General features: G+C 36.4%; 3 long non-coding RNA genes across 3 annotated transcripts; 1 reads left to right on the forward strand and 2 right to left on the reverse strand.

Moving 5' to 3' along the window:
* Window positions 1-7029: 7029 nt before the first annotated feature.
* Window positions 7030-7708, reverse strand: LOC142241585 (uncharacterized). The gene is made up of 2 exons (XR_012723707.1): window positions 7637-7708; window positions 7030-7571 (listed from the first exon to the last, which is right to left on the reverse strand). It is a non-coding gene; the product is annotated as an uncharacterized LOC142241585 (long non-coding RNA).
* A 2169-nt stretch (window positions 7709-9877) lies between these two features.
* On the reverse strand, window positions 9878-10269 carry LOC142240686 (uncharacterized). Its single transcript, XR_012723354.1, has 2 exons — window positions 10149-10269; window positions 9878-10091 (listed from the first exon to the last, which is right to left on the reverse strand). It is a non-coding gene; the product is annotated as an uncharacterized LOC142240686 (long non-coding RNA).
* A 167-nt stretch (window positions 10270-10436) lies between these two features.
* Window positions 10437-12201, forward strand: LOC142238722 (uncharacterized). The gene is made up of 4 exons (XR_012722798.1): window positions 10437-10766; window positions 10832-11245; window positions 11310-11638; window positions 11703-12201. It is a non-coding gene; the product is annotated as an uncharacterized LOC142238722 (long non-coding RNA).
* The last annotated feature ends 5546 nt before the right edge of the window (window positions 12202-17747 follow it).

Below are 17747 nucleotides of genomic sequence, written 5' to 3' on the forward strand. Positions count from 1 at the left end.
ACTTTGTCCCGCAAATTAATATCCTTTCTCTAAAAAATTCATAGATCCACCAAGTAATGTGACTGTTAAAGCCCAAAATTTCCATGACATCCTTCAGAACCTCTATATCTGTGCAATCATACGCTTTCTCCACATCAACACACATACCCATTACATGCATTGACCTCGACTTCAGGTCGGCCACAAAATTCACAAGGTCGTTTATGCACATGGCTGTCGAATGATGAGGTCTAAAGGCATAAGAGCGTTCAGGGAGCAGGTTAAATGATCTGATATGTTCATTAATCAGATTTTTCAGCACACCTTCTATTAATTTGACATGTACACTCAGAAGCGATATCGGTCTAAAGTTTACGATCATGGTGGCATCTTTGTTCCTCTTTGGGACCGGCGTTAAAAGAATTCTCCTCCAGGAATTAGGAAAAATACCGTCCTCGAAAAGCTTCTTCAGGATTTCGAAAAACGCAATTCTGTCTGAGTCCTTTAAATTAATAATCATTTCATAAGTTATCTTATCAGCACCAGCTGCAGATCCGGGATTTCTTGATCTAATGAACGATTCAAAATCACATACTCCGAATTGAGGTAATGGGTCTCTATTTTTAAAATCAGTTGAGAGCGGCGGCGGGATGTTAATGGGAGCAGATTCTGTGACCATATTGATAAAACACTCTTTCTGTTCCTCATTCCAGATGTTGTTTATATTTTTTTCCTTACCAAATTTCCGCACGTTCTTCACTTTATCCCAAACCTCCCTCGGAGAGCAAGCCGAAGAGACTTCAGAGAGGAAGGCTTGAAAATTCGATTTCTTTAAAGTTCCAATATAGTTCTTCAATTCATTGTCAGCCATAATCCAATCTTGACAGTTCTCATAAGTTCTGTATCGGTGATATTTCAATCTAAGAGCATTGCGCCTTCGAAATAATCTTGAGGCCTCGGGGTCCCACCATGGTTTGGGTTTATATTTGTTCCTAGAATCTATGTATTCCGAACAATTTTGAATTATAGAATCCATTTTGGAACTGAATTCCTCATATGAGGTGCCCACACTCAAACGACTAACACCGTCTAATACACGGCGATGGCACACTTTGTAGAAACCCCTTGGTGCCGGATCAATATCACAGATTTCAATTACAATGGGAAAATGATTACTGTTAGTCAGTTTTGCCTTCCGAACAGACCAACTCGGATTTCGAACAAAGTTTCTGCAGAACGTAACATCAAGAAAAGAGAATTGGCCATCACGAACAGAAAAAGTGTAGTCACCAGTGTTGAGACAGCAAAAAGAAGAACCATACATCAAATCTGCAAGAATGTCACCTCTCGTATCAGAAACTGGAGACCCCCAAAGATGCGATTTGGCATTCAAATCACCGCCAAAAATCATCGGAAGGGACATGTTCTCAACAGAGTCAATGAAACTGGAAATAATCGCCTTAAAAGCACCGTTTGAGGTATTAGGTGGTATGTAAGCCGAAACAACACAGACATTTTTCCTCAAATTATGAGTACGAATACCAACCACTTCCCCAACAGGAAATTTGTCCAAAATTGAAAATGATATATCTCTTCTAATGTAGATGCCTACACCTCCATATCCATCACTCCTGTTCTTATAAACATAATTAAAATTACAAATGCTTGTAGTCGAATTATCAGTCAACCATGTTTCAGACAGTAGTGCTATGTCTATCTTGTTAGTCTCAAGAAATAATTCCAAGACATCTTTGTTCTCTCTCTTTCTCAGGCTCTGAATATTCAGTTGTAAAATTCTCATCTTTTCTTTAACAATAATAATACAATGAAAAAAACAAAATTACACTGAGAGGCTAGTGGCCCCCCCAGCTTTTATCAACTCGACGTCTTGCGTAGCAAAAAAGCGATTCATATCTTGATGAAGATCTTGAATGAAGTTCAAATGGTCTCCTCCGGAGCCATTTGCACCCACAACAATGTAATTATTTAATTTCTTAGCTAATTCATTTATAGCTCTCTCAAAACCAGATGTCTTCAAATTCTCCGCTGCAATAATACCTACACCGTTTGGAGCTTTATACGTCTCACCTTCTTGTAAAGCAGCCTGGTGCTCTTTTTGTGTCCTTCTTGCGTTAGCCTCCTCTCGTTCCTTATTTATATTCAGTTTGGCGACTCGCGCAAACGAAAATTGTTTATGAAGATCTTTTGCTGCATCAAGATTGTTGCTCACATTGCTGTTATTAGCGAAAGGCTTAAAGTTCGGCTTGTGCCGAATGGGGGGAAAAGCCACATCAAGATTTTGATCCAAAATATCAAACCTATTCGAAAAAATGGCAGAATATTTAGATCTTGCCTCTCGGATGGATAGATTCTCAACGACCATGATTTTTTTAATTCTAAAAGCCTTTTCCCTTGCAGGGCAGTCGCGGCTATTGGAAGGGTGCGCCAGTCCACAGTTAGAGCATGTGATCGGGTTACTGCAATTATTCGGGTCAACCACTTCGTGGCGTTGGAAGCAAATACGACAATTAGCAGGTGATTTGCAGTGATCTGCAAAATGGTTAAATCGGAAACACCGATAGCATTGACCAAAGGGGATAAAATGGTGTACCCTCAATTTTGCACCACTATAGTCAATAACCTCTGGCAATTTGCGCCCCTTGAAGATGACCTTCACTCTCCTTGTATTTATGGTCTCTCCTCTTTCTTTTCTAGTCATTCGAATAATATCCAAAATCGTTGTCTCATTGGTTTTTAAATCCTCTTTTAGCTCCTCTGTGGAAATTTCTTCCGGTACATTATAAATAACTCCTACTATAGACACGAAGTGAGCCAATATTCTGGCCTGATATCCACCTTCACTTAAACGGGCATCCTTCACGAAGTTATTTGCCGAAGCACCATCTTTGAAGACAACTTTCACTCTTCCATACCCAACTTTAACAATTTCCAGAATATTGGGTATATTTAACGTTTTGAGGAATCTAGCCGCAGCCATGGTGTTAATCGGCTTTCTTTCGTTGCCAGACGTAAAAGTTTCTAAAAACGTTAAAAAGGGGCCTTCGCTTGTTGCATCATATTCATAAACACGGCTAGAATTAGTCAGCATGGTCGATTGGTTCACCTGAGAACCTCCAGATGTTTTAACATCACGGCGACCCTCTAATCTCGGTACCTTAGTGCCTTGCTTGTCCAGACTTTCCTCTCTTCCTCCTAGTTTATTCCGGCTTCTAGATCTGCATCTTCGCCCAATGTCCGGTGGTGGTGGAATTGGCGGGACATTTGCCTCAGTCCCATTCGGCATTTTTACCGCCTATAAACAAAAATCAGCAAATACACCTTGCCAATAATAGGTAACAATTTTTCTTTTCCAAATCAAAAAGAAAAGAGAAACCAAATAGATAGAATTTCACAATCTTCTTGATTTCGAAAAACCGCAGTGATCAAGTTCCGTGAAGCTCAGCCTTGAAAAAACACAACCTTGCTTGACGAACGACGCTCACGAATGTGTTAATTATACTTTGTGACATTATATTTGCCGTCGTCCCATTACACAACTAAGCCGAATAGAAACAAACGACGTTGGATGTTTCATGCTGGAAAATTCAGACGCTTTGTTATTGAACACATCATTCTCAATCGACGAAAAACGAATTAATATTTGACCAGTACTAATGCGCTTTACAGATTATCAGTTATTCCGGACGGAATGTCGGTGTTTGTAAAGAATCTTACAGTGTGTCGGATCGATACGACTTGTCGGCGATGACTAAATAATCGGTAAATGTGTTATCGATCCCATAAACATGCAGCAGTATCGATTATGCCTTCGGACTTCACTTATATTGTGCACAATATATGGGATATGTTCGACTCGAGCACTGTCGTCCGGAATAACTGATAGTCTGTAAAGCGCATAAAGCAAACCAAATTAAAAGTGAAAACAAACTGAATATACGATTACTCTTTTCAAAGCCGAAAATAGCTTATCATGAATAGTCCAAAGAATCAAATAAATAAGTTTCATTCCTTAAGGTAGGTATTAACCCTGCCAACATTTTTTAAATTTGGGGGCGCTTTTGAGAATCCCCACTACGTCGAAAACAATCATATACGACATCAAAAACTCGTCGGAAAAGCGCAGTCACTATTGAGAAGTTGTACCACGCCAAGTTACTACGAAAAAGTTTCTCATCAGTGCAATTATTAGGTGCCTATTTAGATCAATTTCGAAGGACGCCAATAAGAACCCCTGCAAACTATCAGAAAAAGTGCATTTTAAGGTAATTGTAGAAGAATCATTGTGGTCAAGTAAAACACGATTGTGTAGATGTTTATTGATTTGATTAAACATTTATAATTTCTTATAAATATAACATTTTTCGGTTTATCTCATCACATTTAACATAATTTTTTGCATTAATAAAAGAATGATGTTGAGTTTTAAGTAGCAAGTTACATATTGCAGCGTCTATCAGCCAGTTTGTTTATTTTCGATGGAGACAGCGTGCCTGGAAAAATATTTAAATAAAATATAACACGCTGGTTGCGCTTGGCGTTTCACAAAAAATAAAATGGCTCTTCTAACAGTAGTGATGGCAAAATACTTTCATGTACATTTTGTACTTTTTGATATGCTTCCCCCATCACAGTTCGCGATGGTTGTGGTGACATTTATGAGTCTGTGGTAGCGATGAGGATGAAATGGAACTTTCAAATGCTGGCAGGGAAGTTCGAGTTTAAGGTGAGTATTAAGTTCGAGTTTAACCGCTAAGGGTGGGTACTATGTTCCGTTTTCGAGTTGAAAATCACTTTATTTTCGCGATTGCTTTTCATGAAATAATCAAAATTATAAATGAAAACAAACATATTCCTGTAAAGTCTTGCCGAAATCTAGAGGAACAAGACCCTGCCAACATTTTTTGAATTTGGGGACTCTTTTGAGAATCCCCACTACGTCGAAAACAATCATATACGACATCAAAAACTCGTCGGAAAAGCGCCGTCACTATTGAGAAGTTGTACCACGCCAAGTTACTACAAAAATGTTTCGCATGAGTGCAATTATTAGGTGCCTTTATAGATCAATTTAGAACGACGCCAATAAGGGACCCTCCAAACAATCAGAAAAAGTGCATTTTATGATAGTTGTAAAAGAATCATTGTGGTCGAGTAAAACACGTTTGTTTAGATATTTATTAATTTGATTAAACATTTACAAATTCTTAAAAATATAACATTTATACCACTATCACATTACATTTAACATAATTTTTGGCATTAATGATGATGTTGAGTTACAAGTAGCGAGTTACATGTTGCTGCGTCTATCAAGGCAGCGTGTCTGTAAAATATCTGAAGAACAATCACTTTATTCCATTTGGAAAATCACCAAATTGTTCACCAATATACCTTTCACAATTTTAAGCGTATAATCTATGTTTTCAGAACTTTATTTTCATTTTTATTTAATTAAAATATAACAAGCTGGTTGCGCTTGGCGTTTCACAAAAAAAAAATGGCTTTTTTTAACAGTAGGGATTGCAAATTACTTGCATGTACTTTTTGATGTACCTTTTCATGATGGTTGAAGTGACATTTACGAGTCTGTGGTAACGATAAGGTTGAAATGGAACTTTGAAACTGCGTATCAATTGAGTTAATTTATCTGCTTTATATTGAAGTATTTTAATAAAGTAACCGCGAAAATTTCAACTCGAAAAGCGAACATAGTACTTACCTTAAAATCGTATTTTTTTTACTAAAGTGAAAACTAAATCAGTAAAAAAAGGCATAAAATTATACATATTTGTTGCAGATTTCATTATAACTTGATGGGGAATAGCCCAAAGCAAATTTTCACAAAGTTTGTATTCCTTAAAATGGATTATTAAAGAAAAGTAATCGTGAGAAAATGGTGATTTTAGCGGCTAATGCGCTTTAACGACTGCCAGTTCGTGTCGAACATATCCCATATATTGTGCACATTATAAGTTAATTCCGAAGACATAATCGATACTACCGCATGTTTATGGGATCGATAACACATTTACCGATTATTTAGTCATCGCCGACAAGTCGTATCGATCCGACACACTGTAAGATTATTTACAAACACCGACATTCCGTACGGAATAACTGTCTGTAAAGCGCATTTATTTTTTTTTAACACAATAAGGCCGGTACTATGTTCATTCTTGCGAAAAATTTTTATGGAAACCATTATTTCGCACATAGAAAGCGGCGTTTTTTTAGGTAGCTTGGAGCGCTATTTTACAGGGAGCGATATTGAATTAAGGTGGTGGTTGTTGCTTGTTTTTACAAAATAACATTTTATTTTTCCTTGGGCAATTGATCTGCTATTCCTTTGATCCTTTGTATAGTTTCGGAACAAAAATATGGTCCGTGTTTGATTTATAAACCCGCACAAATAGTTTATAATAAATAAATTATTTCTTAATTCACATTGCAAATGGCGCCGTGCTATAAACGTCAGTTTTTCAACACGAAAAAACAAAGTATCACAAATGGAAAAAATTTCGCAAATTTTTCGCATTTTTTGGTTTCGTATGGAGTTTCAACGCGAAAAGCGAACAGAGTACCGGCCTATACATACAAATGAATATGACTGATGGTGTACATCAAAGCGCACAGGGTTGCATGAAGAAAGTTGTGTATGTTTTTAACTCTACCTCATAATAAGTGTACCTTGGGTATATCCACCCAATAAACACAAACGTTTGAAAAATGCTAAATTTCAACAATTTTTCAAACATTTTTTCAAAGGATTAGGGTAATATTCAAGTTGAGAAATTGTTGAGAAAATCGCATTCTCAACAAAAAAAAAGACATTACCCTCAACAGTGAAATTCAACACATTAGCAATAATATCTCAAGTGTTATCCTCAAATTGAAATACATCGCTACTCAATAATTTGTCAAACAATTTTCGATGCGAGTCAAATTCAAAATTAACATCGTTGCAAATACTTTTCAACCTAAATTTGTATGAATGATATCCCCACTTCAAATTGAAAGTCAAAGCCAAAATTCTATGAATTTTGTATAATTTATTCATTTTCATCAAAATAAAATATATAATAATACACTACACTACATAATACACTACAATACCAATCGATAAATAATAATCTTATTAAACATATCAACAAATAAGAACAAAAAAAAAAAAACAACAAAACTTTAAATATCTTAAACATTATTAGTAAACACTTTTGCATTGATAATTCGTTTTCCTTCCTTTTGGTGTCATAAAACAGCATTAAAATTTATTAACAAGCGGGCAATTTGAAATTAGGAACGTACTGGACCGCGTGTTAGAATTGATTTCCAGCAGAAGGAATTCACAAAATATCCATTTTAAACTGATAATAGCATATGAATTAAACTGACGATGTGATGCCCAATTTCATCCAGAAGTTGTTGATTTCAACAATTTGTTGTTTTTAACAATTTTAATTGGTTGCACTTGTAATGTTTCTGGAAACTTTTTCTTGTCGATAAGCCACTCATTTTTCATTGGTCGTCTTCTTAATGTTTGCAAGAATGTAGCATCCAAAGATTTTGGTTTTCTGCAAAGAGATTTAAATTTAGTGACTTCTCTAAAGTGTTGATTTAATTTCTCATATTGACGTACCAATTATTATAAACTATTTGAAGCAGTTCCAGTTAATTGTCCACCATTTTTTCATCGGTCAGCTTTCTAATATTTTCAAGAACGTAGAATCCATAATTTTAGTTTTCTGCAAAGAGATATACATTTAGTGACTTCCTTAAAGTTTTATTTCATTTTTTATTTTCACTTACCTATTTTTATAAACTATTTGGTTATTTGTCTAAAATTTTCCATTTTTTTATTTCTTGCAATTGACCATGAACTTCGTTGCACAAATAAGTATTGAAAACCACATGGGTTTTTCGTTGCATTTTAGGGTAGTGTTTTGTCAAAGTTTTCTCATATTATCTTCAACAACTTTTCAAAGATTTCGTCAACATTTTGGCAAATTGGAAGTAATTCGCAAACAGTTTGAAGATTTATTGAAGATGAGCTATTTCAAGTCAAGTTGAATTTATGTTGAAAATTATATTTACCCTCAAACTGAAAAGTTGTTGCATTTGAAAAACGCTCATCCTGTGTTTATTGGGCAAAGGCAATAAAAAACGTCAAAACTTTGTTATGCGATTTACAGACTATCAGTTATTCCGGACGACAGTGCTCGTGTCGAACATATCCCATATATTGTGCACATTATAAGTTAAGTCCGACGGCATAATCGATACTGCTGCATGTTTATGGGATCGATAACACATTTACCGATTATTTAGTCATCGCCGACAAGTCGTATCGAACCGACACATTGTAAGATTCTATACAAACACCGACATTCCGTCCGGAATAACTGATAGTCTGTAAAGCGCATTAGATATACAGGGTGAACGCCGTGAAGGCAGTGATGCCAACTTGGTGCTTTTAGCACCAAATTTAGTGCTTTTTGATTTCCAAAAAGCTCCAAATTACCTTTTTAGTGCCTTTTCAAAAATGCACCAACTTTGTGCTTTCTGCCATTTTCGTTTAGTGGTTTTGGTGCTTTTTCCAAGTTGAACAGTATTAAGTTTAATTGACGATATCTTCTCATACAAAAATTCAGATTAGACTTTCAAAAGCTTAAGAAACTCAACAATATTGCCAAATAGAAAATTTTATTGTTAAGAAGGTGCTATTGATTCTGTTTTTATCAATATTTGTATTGTAGGATATTCTTTAGAAAAGTCAAGAGGCGAATTTCTGAACGTGATAAAGGTGGCATTTAAACGTTTGTATTAAATTCACAAAGCACTCATAACTGAAATAAGAAATAGACTCCCACCACATATTAATATTGTTACGAATTTGATAATTATAGATATATGCTTATTTAAATTAGTTTCCGTTAATTTAAAATTTCAAATTGTAACGATACAATTTCGCTATCACTTGTTGGAATCATCTATTCATTTTCTAGTATTTTCCTGAATTTCTTTTATGTTCTTTTGTTTGCTTATCGAAATGTTAGTTCTTACTCTCTCATAGAATAGCAACCCCTTTGCTTTGTTATTCTGCATTCTCATTTCATCTCATTGTCTATTGTCATTGTTGTTGTAGTAATGCGAGCATATATCTATGTGAGTGTGTATGTGTTTGGTAGCCACCAGACGAACAACTTAATGGTCGTAGATCCTTCTAGCATTGTCAACGAATGTTCTGGCGTTGCCAGAATATTGTAGTGCTACCAGAATGTTCTCGTATTGCCACACCGTCATATATGAAAGCGCTCGCATGCTGCTAACGAGTCAGTCTTAATTAAAGCGTCAAACGAATAACTTCAGTGTGAACGAATTGTAAAGTGTGAAGTCATACGGCCTTATTCATAAAAAATCATTAACGTGCACTCTAAACCAGTGATAGCTATTACGCTCTTTTTATTCTATAAGCCTTATATAAAAATAGGTATTCATTATTCATTAATAACACTATTATAGTTATCATGCGTTTTTAGTGATAAGGTGGCAACACATGTCGTTACATCTTGTCATTTTCATCGTAGTGATGAAGATCGAATTATAACCGGTTGAGAATGCATTACCCTGCCAACAGTTTTTGAATTTGGGGACTCTTTTGAGAATCCCCACTACGTCGAAAACAATCATATACGACATCAAAAACTCGTCGGAAAAGCGCCGTCACTATTGAGAAGTTGTACCACGCCAAGTTACTACAAAAATGTTTCGCATGAGTGCAATTATTAGGTGCCTTTATAGATCAATTTAGAACGACGCCAATAAGGGACCCTCCAAACAATCAGAAAAAGTGCATTTTAAGATAGTTGTAAAAGAATCATTGTGGTCGAGTAAAACACGTTTGTTTAGATATTTATTAATTTGATTAAACATTTACAAATTATTAAAAATATAACATTTATACCACTATCACATTACATTTAACATAATTTTTGGCATTAATGATGATGTTGAGTTACAAGTAGCGAGTTACATGTTGCTGCGTCTATCAACCAGTGTTTTTATTCCATGGAGGCAGCGTGTCTGTAAAATATCTGAAAAACAATCACTTTATTCCATTTGGAAAATCACCAAATTGTTCACCAATATACCTTTCACAATTTTAAGCGTATAATCTATGTTTTCAGAACTTTATTTTCGTTTTTATTTAATTAAAATATAACAAGCTGGTTGCGCTTGGCGTTTCACAAAAAAATGGCTTTTTAACAGTAGGGATTGCAAATTACTTGCATGTACTTTTTGATGTACCTTTTCATGATGGTTGAAGTGACATTTATGAGTCTGTGGTAACGATGAGGTTGAAATGGAACTTTGAAATGCTGGCAGGGTACACACAATATACAATCATTTTATAATTAGTCAATATGTTAGTATCCCCAATAAACACAGGATGAGCGTTTTTCAAATGCAACACCTCTTCAGTTTGAGGGTAAATATCATTTTCAACATAAATTCAACTTGACTTGAAAAAGCTCATCTTCAATTCATCTTCAAATTGTTTGCGAATTACAACCAATTTGGCAAAATGTTGACGAAAACTTTGAAAATGTGTTGAAGATAATTGGAGAAAACTTTGACAAAACACTACCCTGAAATGCAACGAAAAAACCACATGGTTTTCAATACTACTTTTGACAACAAAGTTCGTGGAAGAAATACAAAAATGTGGAAATTTTTTAATAATCAATTGAAATTGCTTATAATAATTGGTAAGTAAAACTAAAACACGAAATTAAACCTTTAAGGAAGTCACTAAACTCAAATCTCTTTGCAGACAACTAAAATATTTGGATGCTGATTCTTGGACACATTAAGAGGCTGGCCGATGAAAAATGGTAGTGGCTTATCGAGAAGAGAAAGTTTCCATAAATCAAAGTGCAGCCAAAAAAACTTGGTATTTATGCTTTTCTATATCAACAACTACTGGATGATAATTCGAAATTCACAAAATAACAAATTAAACCGATGATGCGATATAAATTAAACTATCGATGTGATATAGTTTAATTTATATCGCATCATCGGTTTAATTTGTTATTTTGTGAATTGAAATTGCTGGAAATTTATTCCAATTATCTGGACATCAAGTTCCTGAAAATTGCCAGTATTTTAATAACAACAATTTTGTAACACCAACGTTCTTGAGGAAATCACGAAGTACGTGGTCAGTTGGAAGAAATACAAATTGGTAAGTCAAAATAAAAAGTGAAATGAAAACATAATGGAAATCACAAAACTCGATTGTTTTGCAGAAAACTAAAATCATTGAATGGTATATTCTTGGAAGATGTTGGCCGATGAAAAACCGATGAAGGAAACAACAAAGAAAAGTTTTCAGAAAACTTACAAAGTGCAACCAATTAAAACAAAGTGCAACAATTCCTATATCAAGAACTTCTGGATGAAAATGTGCATCATCGGTTTAATTTGTTATTTTGTGAATTGAAATTGCTGGAAATTTATTCCAATTATCTGGTCATCAAGTTCCTGAAAATTGCCAGTATTTTAATAACAATTTTGTAACACCAACGTTCTTGAGGAAATCACGAAGTACGTGGTCAGTTGGAGGAAATACAAATTGGTAAGTCAAAATAAAAAGTGAAATGAAAACATAATGGAAATCACAAAACTCGATTGTTTTGCAGAAAACTAAAATCATTGAATGGTATATTCTTGGAAGATGTTGGCCGATGAAAAACCGATGAAGGAAACAACAAAGAAAAGTTTTCAGAAAACTTACAAAGTGCAATCAATTAAACCAAAGTGCAACAATTCCTATATCAAGAACTTCTGGATGAAAATGTGCATTACATCAATTTACATCCCGTCATCAATTTGATATTTTGTGATTTCCCCTTGCTGGAATCTATTTTAACACACAAGCCAGCAAGTTCCTCGATAGTAATTATTTCAAATTGCCAGCATATTAATGACACCAACATTATGAAGGAAATGGAATTATACATGTAAAAATGTTTAAGATATTTAAAGTTGTATTCATAGTTTTATTTATTAATACGTTTAATAAGATAATTACATTTTGATTGGTATTATATTATTATTTTTATATATTATTAATGTTATTTTTAAGATTATTATATTTGTTAACGAAAAAAATAATAAAATTTACAAAATCCCTAGAAATTTAGTATTGACTTTCAGTTAGAACTAGGATTGACTTTCATACAAATTGTGGTTTGAAAGTATTCGCAATAATGGTAATTTTTTATTTTTCTCACATTGAAAACTGTTTGAGAAATTATTGAGTAGCGATGCATTTCAATTTGAGGATTACAATTGAGAAATTATTGCTATTGTGTTGAATTTTACTGTTGAGGGTAATGTCTGTTTTTTGTTGAGAACGCGATTTTCTCAACAATTTCTCAACTTGAATATTACCCTAATCCTTTGAAAAAATGTTTGAAAAATTATTGAATTTTAGTATTTTTCAAACGTTTGTGTTTATTGGGTCAATATTAGTATTAATCGAACCGGATTGTATTCGAATATAAAGTCTATTGTGATTAAAAACACATCACTAATCAAATGGTATTCATCTATTTAATTTCTCGAGCTTATTTTCGACGCATTTTTCATTAAAGTAACAAAAGAAAGTTTAAGATGACGTTAAATTTACATAATATTGGTTGGTATGAATTTTGTACGTCTATTTCTGCAGTTCTCTTATTTGGATTGGTATTTTGAAAAATTACATCAAAATAGGGTTATTATAAGAAAAGATCGCCCATTTTATATGCATTGGCATATAATGATATACAAAATAGCATAAAACAGCGATAAATTTATAGGTATTGCCCAAAAAAGCATTTTGCTATTTTATCAAAGAGTTAAAGAAGGGTACATCCTACAATAACTTTTTACAATTTACCAAAGACTTGTTAAAGGTTTGGTAAGCTATTAATCGTTTATGAATGCTATTTTTCACGAAATAATTTATCAATCGTTCATAAACGTCAATTAACTTTTTATGAATACGGCTGATAGTAAATAAATTGTAGATTGTCGTTATTTAAAAGAACTGTGTTTTAATTGTCGGGTAATTAAAAACGCCTAAATATAAAAACGTAACAATTGGTGTCGGAAGTGAAATAACGGAAAAAAATCTACAATGAAGTTTAATGAGCTTCGTGTGGAAGACTTAAAAAAGGAATTGAGCAAACTGGAGCTGCCGACAACAGGAAACAAGGCTCAATTACAAAAGCGACTACTGGAAGAGTTCGAGCGGCGCAGTATTGATATCGAAACACATGAGTTCGATTATAAGGAAGATCTTGACGAATCAGTAGTAGCCAGCGCCTTGGAAACTCCATCTGTAGCTTCTAATGTTGTTGATTACACATCGATGGTCAATATTTTGAGCAAAATGATGGAAGAAAATTCTCTAAAAATGCAAGAGAATTCTAGAAAAATGATGGAAGCTAATTCTAGAAAATTGGAAGAAAAATTCGACGAAAATTCAAAAAAGATGGACGAATATTCTAGAATTCTAAATGAGAATCTTCAACAAATTGCTGAAGGCATGGGAAAACGTGTGGACCATATCGAAAGCCAAATTGGGGAACTGGATAAGAAGATTATTTCTGTGGATGAGAAAATTATGGTTCATGATGAGAAGTTTCTACACATTGAAAGAAAAATGTCAGAGCTGGAAATTAAAGGTGGACCAGTGCGCGTCATCGAGGGCTCAAAAACCAAACCTCCTGCTTTCGATGGCTCAACTTCATTTGATGTATTCAAATTCCAATTTGAAATGGTTGCTTCTAGAAATTTATGGAACGATAATGACAAAGCAATTGAACTTCTATTGGCATTAAAGGGCAACGCCGCTGATGTGATACAAAGCATTCCCGCTGCCTCTAGAAATAATTATAATGAAGTAATAGCGGCACTTCAACGTAAGTACGGCGGAGAACATAAGCAAGACATCTTCAGAATGGAATTAAGAGGAAGAGTACAGAAGTCAAATGAGACTCTACAAGACTTTGCAACAGAGGTTGAGCGGTTGGTGCTTTTGGCATACCCAGGAGAGAGTCACCCACTTGTTGACCGCATCAAAATTGAGACCTTTGTGAATGGCATTCGAGACCCAGACATAAAATGTGCAACATATGCGTCACAAAAAGCTACATTTGTGGAAACTGTAACATTTGCCCTTGCACAAGAGACAGCGAGAGTACTAGCACGTCCTCAAGTTCACAAAGTACGTAAGGTGGAGACTGAGAATGACGAATCAAATTCCGTGATTGATTCAGTGAAAGAAGCCGTTAAGCAGGCAATGCAAGAAATGAAGCAGGAAACAACAAAATCCAGAATGAAGTGCTATAACTGTGATAAGCCTGGACATCTAGCTCGAGAATGCAAAGCACGACGCAAACGGTCAAGGTCCACATCACCATCTCCATTAAACAATAGCCATAAGAAGGTGACCCCACAGTCAAGTGAGTCACCTTTAAACTAAATCGAGCTAGTTCAGCGGGGCAAGAGCTGGCTCCCACAGACGATGGCCCCACCATCTCCATAGCAATAGTTCAACAGAAAAATAACAATTTAACTATTGCGGGTGTTATTAATGGCGACAAGCGTACTTTGACGTTGGATACTGGTGCATCAAAGTCTATCATTAGATCTGATTTAGTAAAAGGAAAAGTTACACCACTGATTGGAGTCAAGCTACGTACGGCTACAGGGGAACCCGCAACCGTATATGGAAAGGTCACCGTAAAATTAACTATTGCTAACAAATCCGTTACTTATGATTTCATTGTGGCCGATATAGTAGACGAAGTTATAATTGGAGCGGATTTCATGATTGCTTTTGGTCTCAATTTGGATATGAAGCGTCGTGTAATGACATGGTGCGATGCCGAAATAAAGGTAAACGTGGGATACGACGAGAATACACCTGTCAGACGTTTGACAACGAGCCAGTCAGAGTCTATACCACCGAATGCCGAAGCAATTATATGGGTTTCTATGGATGGAGATTGTGAAGTCGGCCAATTGTGGGTTGTTGAACCAGCAGAAAACAAAAGCAACAACATCTTGATAGCAAATGCCCTGGTAACAACGAACGAAGAGAGACTAATACCAGTTCGTGTCTTGAACTTGTCTGACAATCATGAGCAAATTGTAAAATTTTCTTATATTGGAAAATGTACACCAGCCGAGGCAATAGTCAATTTGGAAGGCAACTCATCAAAGACACATGGAGCAGTGAGAAAACATCTAGAAGGGTATTTCGAGGCTTGGACACGTCATCTATCGCCGTCAGAGAGAAATAAAGCCAAGCAATTGTTGTGGAAAAACGCCTCTGCTTTTGCTTCTGAAAAGGGAAATCAAGGAAGAACATCTGTAGTGAAACATGAAATTAAAACCGCAGAAGAAAGGCCCATAAAACAGGCACCACGAAGTGTTCCCCTGGCAAAAAGGGACGAAGTTCAACAGCTCATAAAGGAAATGGCGGAGAGTGGTGTGATCGAGCCGTCATCAAGTCCTTGGTGTTCCCCAGTTGTGCTGGTCAAAAAGAAAGATGGAAGTACCCGATTCTGCGTGGACTACAGAAAACTGAATGATGTCACCAAAAAGGACAGTTATCCGCTTCCACGCATTGATGACACGTTGGACACACTAGCCGGAACAACATGGTTTTCTACGCTCGATTTGCAGAGTGGATATTGGCAAGTAGAGATCGCCGAGAAAGACAAGGAAAAGACGGCTTTTGGTGTTAATGGCGGTCTCTGGCAATTCAATGTAATGCCGCTCGGGCTCTGCAACGCTCCGGCTACCTTCGAAAGATTGATGGAGCGGGTACTGAAGGGGAAATCGTGCTTGATATACTTGGAAGACATCATAGTGATGGGCAAAACATTTGACGAGCACCTTAAGAACTTGAAAGATGTTATCCAGCAATTGTCAGCCGCTGGTCTACGCCTTAACGCAAAGAAATGCTCCCTTTTCCAGCGGGAAGTTAAATACCTGGGTCATCATGTGATTGCAGAGGGCATATCCACCGATGAAGACAAAATCCAAGCTGTCAGAGATTGGCCACGACCTCGAAATCTCCACGAATTAAGAAGTTTCCTTGGGTTATGTACATATTACCGACGATTCGTCCCAAACTTCGCCAGCATCGCCGCTAGTCTCCATAAATTGACGCAAAAAGGTCAGAAGTTCCAGTGGAGCGACGAACAGGAGGATTCATTCCAACATTTAAAAGAACTTTTATGTTCAGCTCCTGTTCTAGCGTATCCTATTCCGGGCGAAAAATTTGTTTTGGATACAGATGCTAGCGCGGATGGTATTGGGGGTGTCCTATCTCAACAGATAGACGGCAAGGAGAAGGTCATCGGATATTTCAGCCGAACGTTGTCCAAGCCCGAAAAGAACTACTGTGTAACGCGACGAGAGCTGCTAGCCGTCATAGAGAGTGTAAAACATTATCATAAATATTTGTATGGACAACACTTCTTGCTCAGGACTGATCACTCAGCTCTACGATGGTTGCTCCAATTCAAGAATCCGGAAGCTCAATTGGCACGTTGGATCGAGAGGCTCCAAAGCTATGATTTCAGTGTCGAGCATAGAAAAGGTGGAAAACACGGTAACGCTGACGCTTTGTCACGTCGACCTTGCAGTATAGAATGCAAGCACTGCTCGAAAGCTGAACATAAGGAGGAGATTGTTGATATTCGGCTGTTACACATCGAATCTGGAGTGGACTGGCCAACAGAACAGCGTAAAGATCCCATTTTGAACAAAATTATTTCGGCAAAGGAAGAGAACGAGAAGCCCAGTAAGAAAGACATCGCAGCCGAAAGTCCACTTATGAAATCATACTGGGCTCAATGGGATAGTTTAGTTCTAGTCAATGGATCCCTACAACGTAAATGGGAAAGCGAAGATGGCAAGAGCAGCCGAAATTTGATCATCGTTCCAGATTCCAAAATAAGAGACGTTTTGGCGGAGTTCCATAATGGTCCCAGTGGAGGTCATCTGGGAATAACCAAAACCGCCGAGAAAGTGAAGCAACGATTCTACTGGGTTGGATGCCAGAAATCAATTGCTGAATGGGTAGCCAATTGCGAGAAGTGCATGAAGGCGAAAGGTCCAACAAGGAAAAGTCGAGGTCCTATGCAAGAATATAGACCAGGAGCCCCGTTTGAAAGAATAGCAATGGACGTGGCAGGCCCTTTCCCAGTAAGTGATTCTGGAAACCGTTATGTCCTTGTGGTCATGGATTACTTCAGCAAATGGCCGGAGGTGTATGCAATTCCAAACCAAGAGGCAAAAACGATTGTGGATGTGGTCAACAAAAACTGGATATGTCGCTACGGTGTGCCGTCCGAGATTCACTCAGACCAGGGAAGAAATTTTGAATCGGCCATATTCAAAGAGATGTGTGAATCCCTTGGTATCAAGAAAACGAGGACTACGCCATTACATCCACAATCCGATGGCATGGTAGAAAGGTTTAATCGCACTCTGGAGGAACATCTTCGAAAAGTAGTGGACAACGGCCAGAGGGACTGGGACGAGCATATACCAAAGTTTTTGCTGTCGTATAGATCTGCCATTCATGATTCCACCTCTCGAACACCGGCAAATGTTCTATTCGGAACTGAGTTGAAGTTGCCTGGAGATCTGATATTCGGCGCTAAACCTAATGAGCT

The sequence above is a fragment of the Haematobia irritans genome, chromosome 5 (genome assembly GCF_050003625.1).
Source record: "Haematobia irritans isolate KBUSLIRL chromosome 5, ASM5000362v1, whole genome shotgun sequence".
Lineage (NCBI taxonomy): Eukaryota > Metazoa > Arthropoda > Insecta > Diptera > Muscidae > Haematobia > Haematobia irritans.